The following is a 16,977-nucleotide window of genomic DNA, read 5'->3' on the forward strand; positions in this document are numbered from 1 at the left end:
TGACTCTTGTTTGTTGGTTAAACCTTGTTCCTGTGGAACAGTCTCACCAAATACCTGATACCAGGTAAACTCCTTCACTGGACTGGGACATATAAAGACCCAGCTAGAAAATATGATGACGTTTATAGAGGAGAAACAAGAGAAAAAGATAGATTCCCTGATAGAAACAGGTTATCTTCCTATCCAAGTTAGAATCAAGTTATAAATTGAAGGCTTAAATAACTCTAAATGGGAAAGAGGGAGGCAGCCCCTCCCTGAAGAATCAGTGTGGTGAACATTTTCTAATCATCCCTTAGGGAGGTTCAGCCAAGGACTCAAAATACAACATGCTAGATTTGAGGACCTCTCAATCCACCTCAGTCATCAGTGGATTATGTGTGATCATATGATGTCAATGGGTTCTGGATATATGAAGAATCCCTACTTGAATATATATATGTGCTTAGGTATATATTTGTATGTATGATGTGTGTGTGTGTGTGTGTGTGTATGTGTGTGTGTGTAAAATCGAAGGTTGGGAATGGAGTGTGCAACAGGTCGTGGGGAAATATTTTCAAAAGAACCACAGGCCATATAGAGGCACAGCAGCTGATGTGATGAAATGGGAAGGGTGGACAGAAGTTCCACCATGTTAGGCACTTGGAGTAGCTAAGACAAATTTGGTCTGCTTAAAAAATTGCTGAGAATCGACACTGGCTTATTACAGCCCCCTTTAATACGAGGAAATAAGAATCATGACCATTTTAAAATTTAAAAAAATTATTAATAATATGCTCTGTGATTTACAGAGTCAAAGATAACTACAAGCAAATGTCCCCCACTGTTAATAGCAGTGGGTTCTGGTGGTGAATGTATTGGTAATATAATTTTTAAAGTATATTCTGTAATTCTCAAAATCTCTATAATGAGCATGGTTATAAGAAAAACAACAGAAATATTATTGTGGATAAGATGGCAAAATAATTCAAGAATATGCCTACTCAGTTTACGTTTATGTCTCCTCCCTTAACTACACAAGACTGAATACGTAAACCAAATCCAAATAAGGCCTATCCTTGAAATAATAGTTAGTCCTCAGTCAGACCAGATTAAAATTAATTATATACTATTCTTGAGAAATGAAGGAAAAATAATGTTGTGTTTTTACTCTCCTTTGTAAGTTTCAATTAAAGGAGCTCGCCAGTAGATATGAACTAATCAAGCATTTACAAAGACACTACGTAATACCTGATACCAAAAGAACTCACGGCACCTTAAATAGTGAAACTCACTATTAATCTTCTAGGCATCTGTGTTAAGCAATTTAGTATAACAGTGGCTTCCACTAAGAGCCCCTGTTGGCTCTATCAGCCCGCCTTCTGTCTCTGGCCTACCATCACGAAAAGCAATTTGTCTCCTGGACTGGGTCTTTTGATGCCCAGGCTTCACATGGCATGACTTTTACACCTTCCTGCAGAGATAGTCATCCTGATATGATACCACATACCATGGACCCAGACACTTTCCAATGATGACAGAGAAGCCATCATTTTGCCAGCTCGTCTCTACATCACAGCTTCTACACATCCTACCTTTTCTGTGCCCTCCCAATATCCATCCATTTATTCTTATTGACATACTGTGCACTGGTACTTTTTTCTCTAATGGAATTACTGACTTGTTCTAAAAGACATGCCCAAAGCTCTTTAAAATTTTTCATATTTGAATGAAGCTTCATCTTCATGTTTTGGAGGCCTTTAAAACATTGAACCCATCTGCTAGTAATTTTAGAAGAAAGAAGCCTAACTTACTACAAAAAGAAAGTCTGACAGAAGGCATTAACATTGTTTCTGGCCCACATTACCAAAATTCAAGTAGACTTGGAGATAACCTAGCGTGATCGCCTCCTGCTGAAGATGACCCACAAGCCCGGCTATGATGCCTATATATATATTAAGGGGCAGAGTCAGAGCTGAAAGCATGTGGGTTTTATTTTCTCTCTGGAATCAGGGAGGCCCACACTGTAGAGAAGGTCGTAGCAAATTTGAAAAGAGTTGCATAAAGCCCTTGTTTTGAATATACTGATTCTACTTGTCAAGGATGCCTGGAGAATCTGAAGAGGACAGCAATGGATATGTAATCCCTAAAAAAGAGAGAACTACTTCATTGCTAAGATCAAAAATCATCCTAGCTTTAATATAACCATCACAAACTAGGGGAAGAAAAGGCATTTAATTTATATAAGAGCTACTCTTGAGGAACTAGGTGATGTCAACTCTTTGAGAGGACAAGTGGTTGTTTTTGTCACCTTTCTGGGGTGGGGAGACCCACAGGGTGTTTGCTCAGACTTCACAAGCCAGTCTGGCTAGAGTCATATGCCTGCTATGTTAGTGAGGTCAGTTTGGACTGTTTTGTTTTTTGCACAGCCAGGCATCAGATCTCTTGGCGGACTGCTTACATTGTCTAGCTGGCCCGCCATCCCCACCCTACCAAGATCCTGAATGCTGAATGAGGTGACAGCCCACTAACTGTCCACCTCTGCTTCCCCATGGCCAAAGAACTGTATGAAACATATGTGGACCTTCATCAGTGTTCCAAAACCTGCAAGGTTTGAAGTTTGTTTTTAGGCCAAAGTTCACACGAACTTAGTAAAAGCAGATGTCCTCTGACATCTTTGAACTAATTTTTTCCAAATGATCTTAACGAATTTTGGAGTCCAGACTGTGAAATCTCGATACTCTCCAATCTGTTGCATCTGTTTTCAAGACACCTCGGGATATTTACAGAAAATGTCAGTCTTGGTTTGATTAGGTGAGAGATAAGGCACCAAGTTCCTCCAGTTAACTGCCATGCTCTGTTTCATACCTTTAGCTAGTCCCCACCCACGGCCACTGTCTTCCCTATCTATTCTCTTGTTTTTTCCTACTCATTCTCTCCACATTTCCTCCTAATTGTGGTGACTGACTTTTATTTTTATTCTCTTCATTCTGAGGTAATGTATATGCTAAAATTCTAGACCAATGTCTGATACCAATATTATAATTATAACTCAATCTTCTCCAATCTGGTTTTGAGTACGTACATATGTACAGTGTGAGTGAGTTTATATGCAATGAGAGAAATGCCAGCGTCAAAATCTACAGAGGCAAAAACCCAGACACTTCTAACTAATTACATGTTTCAGATGTGAGATATTTTGAAGATACACAGCAGTAGAGCGCCTGTCATAGTTAAGCTAAGAAGCCGAGAAAATTTGTTTGTACTCTTTCATATTGCCTACTCTGACATTTATTTTTCTCCACCCAAGAGTTTCACTGTTCTCTGTTATTCTCCAGCAAGTCCGGATCTTCCCTATTGGTAAAAGCCCCAGCACCACACTGAGCAATATCTGATGCTTTCAGATTACCTTTCCCCCAAACTCAAACTCCCATGCACTTAGGATATAGAAGGAAAATGTCCCATAAATATGGCCCACATGGGGAATGTAACAATAATAGCATCCATGTGGGCAATTTTATGTTTAATAATTTGGTAATTGATATAAATGGATAATGGTTTTAAATGGTCTCTAGCAAATATTTGGGAAAATAATACTTTCTGGAGACGCCTTCGTTTTAGAGGTAGCTGTCTGCTCTGTCATGCATATGGCAATCTCTAACCTGAAAAATGCAAAACAGTAAAATGAGGTAATAAATACTTTTTTAAAACCAGATGGAATACTGGTCAAATGCTGCTGTGACAAGAGGTGACACATGACAGCTGTCAGAGGTGCTCTAAGGCATCCATTAAAGTTTGGCATCAGTTACTTTAAATATTGATTAGATTATTTCTACCAGTGCTATTTACTCTCTCACACACACACACACACACACACACACACACACACACACAACACATTAATCTGAGATCATTCAACTTTTTAAGTTTATTTTTTTTAAAAGAAATCTAAGTTTCCCTGTAGTCTATCTGAACATTAAGACTACAGATCATAAAAATATATTCACTAAATGGACTAAAAAAATCTTTTAAAGCAATTTAATCTCTTGGTCATAAAAGAGGAAAAGATTGAGGCAGGCAGGCAAGAGGCCAAGAGGCAAAGATATAGGAAAAGGAGAGTCAGAGAAAAAAAATGGGCCTAAAAATAACAGTAGCTAAGAGAGATACCATCAAGTAGATAAATGTGTTGAAAATGTACAAAAGGAAGAAGATAAAAACAAGAAAGGGTATACATACATATCCAGAGACACTACGTACAGAAGACAAACTGTAAAGCACAGAACAGAAAAAGACACACTAGAAGAGACACTGTAGTGTCTTTCTAATGTGTTCGCTAGGCTAGGTTGAACTACATTTTCCAGATTTTCCTCCCCAGTATCTCTCCACTGATGGTGAGCCAGAGAGACTCAGATTTGGAAGGTGAAAGTAAAGCAGCAGCCATTGTTGTAGGTTGCACAAACCGTCACTTATTCTCTGGCTCGCCTTGTTGGTGTGAGAGTGGACTGGACCACAACTTCTCCACCTTCCACTGAATTCTCCTTCCGCTTTCCAACTCATGTGCATGTGTGTGCACATGTGCGTGTGTGTGTACGTGTGCATGTGTGTGTGCGTGCATGTGTGCATGCGCGCGCGTGTGTGTGGCCCATGATGAAGAGCCCAGCTTCTGCAGGATAACCATGCCATCAAAGTGAAAGCAATAAGAACTGATGTTTGTAGGTTCCAATTGCTTCCTGTTCTCCTCAACTTTACATGCATCTTACTTATCCTGTGGATTTCAAACTTTAGCATCAGGCAAAAAGACAACAGCCTCACAGTACCTTCTAATCAGCTCCCATAACTGCATACGGTCAAATCACTGTAATAAGTCCCTTAATATAAATACATAAATGAATAAATATATACATGGATGAATGAATGAATGAATGAATGAATGAATATAGCTCCTAGTGGTTCTGCTTTTCTGATTGTATCCTGACTGATAAAGACACATACACCAAAAATCAGGGTTCCAAAACTCGATGGAATAGTACCCCTAGTGTTTCTGTTTCACCTTTAAGAACTGTAGGCCTGCTAGCACAGACCTCCCTTTATCTAGTGGAATTCAGCTCAGAACCAGAATCGCATGCATGTGAGTTCTCACACTCCTAATTTGACAAAGTGCATATTTTACCTATTAGAGTATGAAGAGAAAGTAACTGGAAAGAAATACCCTCAACTAATTAGAATCTTCCTAAGACTTGCTTAGACATTGTCACTATTAACTTTACTTTTGATTAAACATTAAGTACGTGACAAGAGTATTTCAAAAATACAAGTTCTGACAGTTTATATTGAAATTTTGCATTTCTACATTTCTAATTTGCAGTCTTTAAGGGCTACTGAGTCACCTAAATCATCTTCTCGTTTGGGTCAGTCTTATGTAAATATTGATATTATTTGAAATTTATAGAATTTAATAATAATTCATACAGTACCAGATATTATTAAACAGAAATATTTCTTCTTTATGATTCTGATCAACAATAAAGCTCCTAAAGTCAGCTAGTAGTAGCCAAGCGTCTTTATACAATTCATCTTGTATTGGCAAAATACATTTCTACTATGTCCTTTTTTAAGAAAACACCTGCCTACTTCTTGAAATTGTCTTCAACTTTACTGGAACATAAATGGAGTTGAAGTTTATATCCCATGATCTGTTGCAATTAAAATATGAGCCACATTTATAATTTTAAATTTAGCTTCAATTCTAAAGTAAAAATAAAAAACAAGTAAAATTATTTTTAATATATTTTATTTAAATCAGTATTTCCAAAATATCCCTTCAACATAATCAGTATAAAAATTATTTATTGCTATTTAAATTTTTTTCATGCTAAGCAATCTTTGAGATTCAGTATATATTTAAAACTTCAGCACATCTCAATTGTATTTAAAATTTCGGCAAATTTAAAGAGCTCAATAACCACATTATAGTCCAATACTATACTAGACGATGCAGTTCCAATGAGTCTGTTGGGTAAAGGGACTGGTAAGCTTAAATATGCTTACTAAACTCAGTAAGCAAAAGCATAGGACAATTTCCACCCACCAGAGATTGTGAAATCACATAGGCCAGGAATTTTTCAGTGAACCTGTTTGGGTTTCCTTTCACTGAGGGTGGCAGTTCCTTAAGCCAGCAGTCCCCAACCTTTTTGGCACCAGGAACGGGTGCTCCTATGAGAATCTAATGCCTGCTGATCTGAGCTGAGGCAGTGATGCTAGCCCTGGGGAGCGGCTGCAAATATGGATGAAGCTTCACTACCTCACCCACTGCTCACTTCCTGCTGTACAGCCCAGTTCCTAACAAGCTAGATACTGATACCGGTCTATGGCCCATGGGTTAGGGACCCTCAGCCTAAGCAACCGAGATGAACTCCACCATATCTCCTTAAAAAGTAGGCAACATAGAGCACACATCTGGAGACAAAATGTGTTTGTGAGCGCCTCCCAGGCCCATTGCAAAGATGTCTGCAAAGGCCTGTTTTGGGATGCCTCCAAACACAGAACTCTATTGGGGTGGTCAGGGTCCGACCAAGCCAACCTGGTGGGACTCTGCAAGAAGAGATTCATTACTGTCACAAGTAGGTCCAAATAATACTTGCAGAGAATTACATGGCTCACACCGGCACCTTTTGTACCACTGGAGAGGAGTTGTCAGGGAGCAGGGAGGAGCAACACTGCAGGATTCAGGCTCCAAGGTCGGGTGAGCATCCAAGGAGACTTATGTTCCCCATCCAAGATGTCACACAGCATATGTGCCTGGAGTTCTGGGGAATGATGTGAGGAGCAAGCAGGTAGAGATACAGGAAAGTGAGAAATTTCTCCTTCATGAGAGAGTTTAGATCTCAGGTTCCCGTCAACAGCAGCATTAGAAGTACCTACCCATAATGAGAGCCCTTTGCCATTAAGATTACAAAACATCTGTACGATTATGATAGGATACACTTAGTAGATGTTTAGTATATGCCAGTCACTGTTCCAAGTACTTTTACAAACATTTTACTATATTTTATAACTCTACAAGATGAGTAATTTAATTCTCATTTTAAAGATAAAGCAACCGAGACTCCAGAGTAACTTGTCCTATGTCACACTACTAGAAAGTAGAGAATGGAAGTAGAAACTCTATAAACATGATCTTAAAATTTTACATTAGAGATTAGTAACAATACTGAAGTTGCAACAACATAAATGTGAAAGGGGTTTCTCCTTAGGAAGAGAAGAGGTTGAGAGAAGTCTCTTTTCTTCCAACATATTGCATAAGCTGTAGAGTTTTATGGTAGAGTTAAAGCTGAGGACTTGGCTGCCTAGCTGGAGACTACATTTCCCAGGACTCCTTACAGTTAGATATGACCAAGTGACTAAGTTCTCAATAATATGTGAACAAAAGTAATATGTGTCACTTTCTGGCTGGATCTTTAAAATTGTAGGAATATCTCTGCTTTCTCATCCACCAGCTGAAACCTAAGTATATCAGTCATTTAGTTTTAATCATATATATGATAACAGTGTCCTATTTGATGACCATCTTATATTAGAAGGAACATAATTGCATCAGTGAATATGAAAATCAATTATTCTCCCTTCCTGGATCGCTCACTTCAAAACCCATTACATGAGAATGAATAAGGATCTATATTCTTGGATCTTCTATTTTGGGGTCTTTTTATGTACTTCAGCTTATCTCGACCCTCTATATGGAGAGAAAGCTGACACTGTCAAGTTAGGGCTACACATATAAGCACTGAAAAAGATGGAGAGCCCTCCCCATCATCCCTATCCCTATATTTCAGCCACACAACTAAACCAATACACTGAAACTCTTCCAATGAAGAGAGACTTCAAGGACATTGAGTGCTCAGAACTTTTGCAAAATCTTTTCTTGCTTTATGTCAGCAGGTATGACTTAAGAGGGAGATTATGCCTATTCTAAGTAAGTTTTATAAAGTCACAGAGATAAGCTAGATATAAAATGAGTCGATTAGCACTCCATATTTATGAATAAATAAAATATACAAAGCTATAGAGAAAATATACAAAATTATGTTAAGGCACCTGATATAATGCTAAGATATATTTTTCTTCTTAGTCCATGATTTCTAGAAATGTAGATAGAGAATATTATAGCCACTACTTTTCACATATATTTAGAAATTAAATATAAAACCATCTGAACAGTTTTGCAGAAAACAAATTCTGCATTCAAGATAATTGAGGGGAGCCATGGAGTAGTCAGCTAGTGCTAAGACAGTGGTAGATGACAAACAAGTCTAAAGTCCTCCCCAGCCAACAATAACTAGCATTTATTTATCACTTATTGGTCTAAAGGTAAGCTGTGGATCAGCTAGTATCATCTACTTGGCCCCAATTTGCAGGTTGGGTTCAAGTTTACTCTAAATGCCTCTTCATTCTCTTTGAAACAGCAGACTAACTTGGACATTCTCTCTTTATGCAAATATAAAATCACAAGAGAGACTGGAAACACATGCTATGTCTCATGGACTTGACACTACCACTATCACTATATTGGTCAAAGCATTTCCTATTGCCAAACCCAAAATCAAGGGGTGAGGAAATTTATTCCAGCCATAGCAGGAAACACTGCCAATTCACATAGCAAACCAATAATAACCCAATTTCTCACTGGCCAAGTTTAAATTTGTCTCATTTTAAGACTCAAACACTTTGGCCTGAGTCGTGTTGCCCTGAAATCTTATTTTGTTTTTTCTTATATATACACTCACTTAATCTTAACGATATTCTTATGAAGTAGGTATCATTGATTCTATTTTACAGATAAAGAGTTCAGTTAAATAAATCAGCCAATGACAATTAAGCAATGGCAGAACTGAAGTTCAAATCAGGTCCCTTTGAAAGTGCTCTTTAAAATGTGAAGAGATTAAATGATTTCACGGTACTTTACAATGTGTCCCCAAAAGGCATTCATTGCATGAACTACTCAGAAAGCCATTACCCAGCACTTACTGTGTGAGGGGCACCACACAAGACATTAACACCATACCAAGGCCTCAGGATAAACAAATCAGTGACTACATGATGTTTAACTTGAGCTCTGTGTCTAGGTCAAGTAAATAACATCCTCAGTCAATTCAAATCACTCACGTCTTGCTTGATGAACACTGAGCTATTTTGCAGCATTATAATAATTTCCAGTCACACATAGCCCACCTCCTTTTAGTCACTGGTATTTGTTTTGGCTTTATTTGCATGGCTAACTTCAAGACATATTCTTTCTCCAGGAATCAATTATTTATTTATTTTTGTGTATAAGGAAACACACGTACTAATGTCAGAAAGTTATCCTTGTTACAAATATTCACTGATATGCTTGTCTTTTCAGACACATATTCCCCCATTTGGTGAGTCTGAATTCTAGATTTGATCTAGCATACTCTATTTGGTCATTATTCTGATTAAAAATCACCAGCCACAGACTTCTATGCTATTGTAGATATTTTAAAGAAATCATAGCTGATTCATACACTTAATGCAATGTAAGTCAGGTGAGTAGAACCGAATATTTTCTGAAAATAGCTATCATAACCCTGAAGAATAGAAAAAAGAGTAAAGACTTTGACATTAATAAAAATGTTGGACAGATGGGATTCTGGATAAGAGATAAAGAGGCTGATCTGATACTTATTTGAATTAAAGACAAATACTAGAAATCAATAAAAATATTCTTTTGACTAGCATAAGACTGATCGGAAACATTTTTAATCATTTCCAAATGGAATACAAGGTAAAAAGTTCTCATGCGTGTTTTTGTGAATGTAGAGTGCTTCAAAACTCATTTTACATGTCCTACCAACAAAAATGGATGCCACTAATTAACATACTTTATTGCTCCCAAACTAGTTTTCCCTTATTTTTTAAAAATTTTATCTTAAAGGAATTTCAACAGTATGTTTTCCTCTCATTAAAAACAACTTAAGAGAGCCTACTCTGCACTAGCTACTCTACTTGGAGCTTTCCATTCATTAAAATCACACACATACCTACTCAATGATTCCCACATTTAATAAATTAATGGTCTTTCAGTGCTTATGAATTCATATTGATATTACAATTGTAAAAGAGGTTATAACATAAGCAGCTATGAAAAGTTGATTATTTTATATATAACTCAATATTTTAAGCTCTTAAATGTTAAAAGAAAAAGTACAAATAGCATTGTCAGAGAGGTAACTTCAAATCAAACATTTTATATTCAAACTGCCATAGTTTAGATCTATTAAAGTAATTCACATTAAATTCTTTAGAAAAGGGTTAATTTTAAAAGGAGATTATGCTACCTGCATTTGCAGAATTCTAATTGTTTATTTATTATAGGTTAGTTATTTACCTATTTATTTACTTACTATAATTTATTTAGTTACTGTTATCCTTGACAAACAACAAATAAATGCATATATTTTAGTAGCAGTAATGTTTCAACAAAAATCCAGGGAGCTTGATTTGCCTATGAATATCATCTATTTGTATTTCTTGCTGAATGAAATTAAAGTGTGGCATTTCATGATGGAAGGTAATGGTCTACAGAATATGTTCATGTTCTTCAAAGTGCACAGATGACTTAGTAAAACAAGTCAAAAAGTGTATCATTTTGATACAATTTGCCAAGTGAAAGCCAATTATTTGTTAGTTAATATGCCCTCCAAATATTACAAGCATATCCCCCACCTCAGCATTAAAAAGCTATTTAGATGTGATACCCTTCCAACAGAAGCTAATCCTACTTCTTGTTTCTTGTCAACATCATTGGCATTTAGCAGCTGTTAAATAAATTCAAAGGACAATCTAGCGGAAGATTGCCGCCACAGCAGGAAAGAAAAAAACTGTCTTCTGGGATGAGTCACTCAAGTCAGAGAGGTTTAGAGAGAGGCTCTTATAAAAGCACTTCTTTTCATTTCATTCTTTAGGTTGAGGTCTGTTGATAAGGAAATGAACTCAACAACAGCTTTTGGCTTCAAAATCACCATGGACGTGTTTATCTTAGGCAATGTGGTGCCATTGCTATAAAGGAATAGGTCAAAAGAAAAAAATAACTTAAAAGCTATGATGATATCTGGCATATAGAGCAAACCAGAGCCTCATTAGAAAGTTATTGTCAGTCTTCGTTTCTCTCTTTTGAAAAAGAAAAAAACATGAGAAGACAGGAGCAATCAAAGAAGAACAGTGGAAATGATCAAGAAAGGGTAATGAATTTAAGGGCAATCTTAAAAGGAGTCTGGTTTATATTAAATCTAGAGAAAAGAAAGCACAGGAAAAAGTTTATAACTGTGTTCAATAAGTAATCAAATGTTCAAATTTCTCAAGATAAAGAGAACCAAAGGAAAGGGTACAATTAAAACAAAATATTTAGGTAAAGAACTGCTGGAGAATTAAATTAGTCTCAAAAAGACTAAAGTATTTGTAAAATCTTCATCTTGGTAAATTAAAGAGGCAAAACTATCCTCCTGTGAGGAAATTTAAATAAACGAAGCCTTCACAGAAGACAGAGATATATAAAATTGACCATGAGGAATCTTCCAGATTTAGAACTCAGACTGCCAAATATTTGAATTTAATTTCTATTGAATATAGCTGGATTTCAAACTAAAAAATAAGAAATATGAAGTTCAGTGAATGCTTGCAGTAATGTCTTATCTGAACTGCAGGGAAAGGGGACGGCACTTGGTTAATCCCTCTGTTGGAAGGCAGCAGGCCTCCCACTGCCCTTCGGGTCTGTGCCCAGAGCACTGCCAGAACACTGGGCACCTCTGGGCTTGCTCTGGCCGTACTCGGAAATCTTCTTTGACGATGGCATCCAGCTTGGCTGGATCTCTTCCAGGCTTCTAAAAATATTAGAAGTTTACAAATCCTAATGCACAACTAGTGACTCTTGTTGCCAGCTCACTTCTGTTCTACCCTTCTCTTCTGTTGCCCAGGTTCTTTTTCTGTTTTCCCAAAAGCTGGCTACAGAAATTCATTGCTAAGTTCGGGACCCAATTATATATTCTTCAAATATTATCTATCTAGCATTCTGACTTCTAAGAACCAGATGTCTTCCTCATTCTTTTCCAACACAAGTCTTGGCTACTCCTGAGATCTTTCTGACCTTGTCCTCTGCTAGTCTCACCCTTCAGCATAATAGGATTGCTGTAACTTTATATTTAATTAGTTTAATATACACAACTAAGCCACTAATAAATATATAATGAGTCCTATGAGCTCATGACTATAGGTATATTTATAAACCATATTATATATAATTTTAAATCAGCAGAATTGCTAATAGTTTGCCAAACCACATACAGAAATTCTTAGGATAGGACCAACCTCATGTGAATATCAAGCTTCTCAGTTCTTAGCATATTCAAAGAGAGAGGAATCACAAATATGGAAGAAACCATTCGACACAGCACTAGGTGCCAGCCATAAAACAGAGCAGATCCTCGATGCCTTTACTCTGCCAGATGCCAAGCCTCTCAGGGAGGACTGTAGAGGAGGTCTGGTCAGAGCTGCTCTTTACCAGCTGGGAAGAAGCATTTCAATTTTAGCCATCAGTATAGCCATACTCTCATTTTGGGGCAGCATAGGTACGTATTAATGAGTTCTTTTTTAATTATTAACAACATGCATTGGTCAGACAAAGGCAGAGAGGTCAAAATATGAATATATATATTAATTCTAGAGACTAGTAATACAGATAATTTCTTCTAAGAGTGGTAGGGATATTTAAAATGGTCATAGGCAGATGAGTTCTGGAAACTAAAGTTATTTTGGTTTTACCCCACACTTGACTATTTTAGTGTGATGGTTAATAAATACTTATCATATTATCATACTTACAGAAAGAACTATGAAAAATGTAAGGAATCAGAGGCATGATATATGACCAATTCAATTTTGCTAACCTTCATGGATAAGTTTTAAAATTAAAATTTTTATTAAGCCAAAACCTTTGAGCCTAAAAATAATTTCATCTAAAAATCGTCTATGAAGAAAATCCAGATAAAGTATAATTAAGTATAGTTTAAATATAAATATGAAATAAGAGAACTCACAACCTGCAAGCCTTTTAAAATCTAATTTAATTCTGGAATGTACATTTAAATATTGTAAAGAATTTTAGCAATATGTGTTATTGCCCTTAATCTACCATGGCATAGAATGACATTTTTAAACTGTGACTATGAATGAAAATTTTCCTCTTTTTCCCTTCATTCTTCCCCTTTTTTTAAAAAACACCACACATACTTTTATAATGAGGATATTTAACCATTTTATCTATTTTCCAAATTTTCTAATCTAACACAAAACAAATTAAAAAATACAATTGAGTAATCTCCTAATTTCTTCATTCTATACTAAACAAAGTTAAGCAAGCAGAATTAGCTCATGGGATTTAAATCACTTTTTGTTAAAATATCTATGTATGTGCATGGGGCATGTTCTGTATACATAAATTAGGGAAACCAACTTTTTTCAAAACCAAGGACTAATATTAAGCTTCTCTATTTTTGACTCATTTTTGATATAAAATAGAAAGAAAATAATAAATGTTTTTCATCTGTGTTTGGGGGTCAGCAAGTTTGGAGTTAAATGGGGCCAAGTGGATTCATTTCTACTTTGTCTCATACTTGCACAATTCAAGGTCCCACACAGAGTTTTCTTGAGAATGTAAAAATTTAACCAGTGTTTTGAATTCTGACCTCAAAAACATGTGTATGACCTATTTTTGAAACCAAAGCATTCTCTATTGGTATGTTTCAGTGGCTGGAATTCATTTTGGAAGCACATGCTACAAAGTGAAAAGAATCAGCTCCATTTTTGTTGTTGATGATGATGTTCCATAATGTTCCAGCAGAAACTGGCTCTAATTGGCATTGCTTTGTGGAACAGAATTGTCCATCTAACATTTGTTTTTGAAACCTAATGTATATTCAGCCCAACATAGATGAACATGCTACAGATTATCAGCAAGCATATATTTTGCTTCAGAAGACCAAAGCTAAGACAAGAAAATAATTACTAAAAATATTATACAAGAGAGTATAGAACAAAGTTCTATAATTGTTTCTTGATTTATATGTTAAGACATTTCAAAGAGAGGTATATATGAACTGGAAAAGTCAGAATAGTACCTGTTTGGTCTTGGAAAGATGATGATGATGATGATGATGATGATGGTGGTGGTGGTGGTGGTGGTGGTGATGGTGGTGGTAGTGATATTAGCATAAACTGAGAACATATTTATGCCAAGAACTGTGTTTTGCATAAGTTATTTCATTTAGTCTTCATAGAACCTTTTAAGGTAGAAATATGATTATCGTTATTTTACAGACTAAGAAACTGAGGTAAGAAAGATTAAGTTACTTGCTAAGTGGAGGTAGGATTACAACTCTACCAAACTGTTTTCAGATTTCTATTCTGATTTTCTGTCCTGATTCAAATAATCAGATGTTTTGCAAGCACCATCTAAGATGATGATCCTACAACATGCCTGCCTAGATTTCTCAGAATCCTCTTCCCTGATGGCCTGCACTATTCTCTACCCACTTGTTGAGACCTGGTTTGTTCACCTTGGGCACTCTAATACTAAACTTTTGTTGAATCAAGAGTAAGACCGCCAAGGACTTTAGAATTGCCAAAGAAAAATCTGACTGTATATCAGAATAACCTGGGGAGCTTGTTAAAACTACAGATTCATAGATTCCCAGTTCTTGAAATCTGTAATTTAAAAAAAAAGAATTCTCACATTAATCTAGGATTGCTAAAAGAGCATTCGAGACCAGTAACTTGTGCCTTATCCATGGATCATTTGTCCTAAGACTTAGCCAATTCTAGTTACAAAATCTCTCTCAGGTTACAGCATCTCTGAAGCCACTCTATGATTCTTTAACTAACAACAATTAATCAAGACTAACTATGAATCAGCCATCAGGCCAAATTCTGAAATAATTTTTTAAAAAATGGATGGTGACTTTAAGGAGCTCATTATTTGCTGACATAGAGAGATAAGCCAAAAGGCACTGTACAGTAGGTATCAGAACTGGTCTACATATAGGGTTTAGTGAGAGCACATAAGAGAGATGTTACAACTTCCTGGCTTCCATCATTTTTCTCTGGCTCTTCCTTTTGGGTCTCCTTCTCATGTAGTCTACTGGAGGCTTCATTTACGTCATTTCAATTAATCTTCGCAACAGTCCCAATAAGACAGACATTAGGGATTTGAAAGATAAGGAAATTGGGATTTGGAGGGATTTAAAAAACTGTCCAATGATATACACCTAAAAACAGAAAGAGAATTCAAAACCACAGCTATGTACCCCAAAGTCCAAAAGTACAATCTTCACATTTCATAAATAGCCAACAATTGTAAGGATGTTTATCTCGAAAAATGAAAGTACGGTCAATCCTTTGCACAAGGAAATAGCTTGAATTTTAAGCTCTTTTCCTAGTTCCAATAAGTAACACATCCAGTCGATCTGAACAGTTTACGTCTTGCTTGGTGAACAATGAGTTATTTTAAAATGACTATCAACAATTCAAAGTCAGATTGGAATTATTTTGTGGGCTCATATTTTCTTTGGCCCCTGATATGAGTCAAACCACAACTCATGTTCTTTTCCCAGGAAGCCATATTAGAACCTGTGCCCGTAGTTTTTGCAAGCTGCTGTTTATAAAGCATTTTGTGGTAGGTCAAAAAAATGAAATTGCAGATTAAAAGACTAGGCTGAATTTATTCCATATTCAAACTAAACCTTCTTCTAGAATGTAACATATTTCATGTGGTACTAATGAACCTTGTTAATTAATGCTAAAGTTAGAACTATTATAATCTTATTTAATTTTTTAGCAAGGTCCACTTCGATACGAATTAGGAATTCAAAGGATTAAATAGGTGAACACATTAAAAGTAGCATGAGAGTGAGATTATCAGAGCAAACTTAACAAACTACATTCAGAGCTATAATTTCATCATTAGAATTTGGGTTAAGGTTGTAAATAGAGATGATCTTGGTAATTAGATGTGAAATTAAAATCCTTACTATCCCTAGTTGAAGAGGAATACAGAAGACAGTTTCAAGAGCTGAAATGTAAACCTTGAGTAATATGGGAACCAAGGATTTTGTGTGTGAATTTCATTTTTTATTTTTTGTCTCCCTATAATAATTCTTTCCGGTCACTTTTTATTTTTTGTCTCCCTATAATAATTCTTCCCTTCTTGTGATATTTCTCCCAGGAATCCAGAAGTAAGAATACCCACTACTGGCATCTAATATCTGAACTATATAATAAGAAACATACATGAACATGTACATAATTAGAAAATATTTAAATGTTTTACTCACTTGTATTATAGTGTATATTTTCTTTTTTAAAAATCTAGTCTCAACATAGAAAAATTTCTGAAATGTTTGAAGCATTCTAAAGTCATATCAAATATCCCAAAAGAAATGCTACAATGAAACTCGTACCTAACAAATTCTAACACATTATTTCTCAGAATTAATCTAATAGGTCATATTAAAAGAGTTTTAATATTTCAAGTATCAAACAATGAGGGTTGTTTTTTTTCATTTTCCTGGTAGATTAATTCATTGTGATCTCACTACTAAGGTATTCTGCTACAAATAGATTTTGTTTTTCTTTGTTTCAGAAACTTAGGCATGAATGTTCTCCAATAGTTGTACTCAATTTCTCTAATACTTTTATTCATCTTATCTGATGATAAAGTAATGAAATCTCATTTTTATCTTGAGCAACCACACTAATAATTTATTTCAAGGAATTTGAAAGATAAATACTTTTGAGTACATGGTTAGAGATGACCAAATAGATTGAAAGCCTATCCTGAAGATCTTAAGGTTTAGGATGGAGATAAGTCAAGAACATGAAAAACAACTATCAGATGAAGAATAATCATATAAAATATCCAAAATGCTATGGCAA

General features: G+C 35.7%; 1 pseudogene; it reads right to left on the bottom strand.

Moving 5' to 3' along the window:
* Positions 1-16,977, bottom strand: part of LOC102890678 — a 63,657-nt pseudogene that overhangs the window by 42,314 nt on the left and 4,366 nt on the right.

This window comes from Pteropus alecto, unplaced genomic scaffold (genome assembly GCF_000325575.1).
Source record: "Pteropus alecto unplaced genomic scaffold, ASM32557v1 scaffold338, whole genome shotgun sequence".
In the NCBI taxonomy this organism is placed as follows: domain Eukaryota; kingdom Metazoa; phylum Chordata; class Mammalia; order Chiroptera; family Pteropodidae; genus Pteropus; species Pteropus alecto.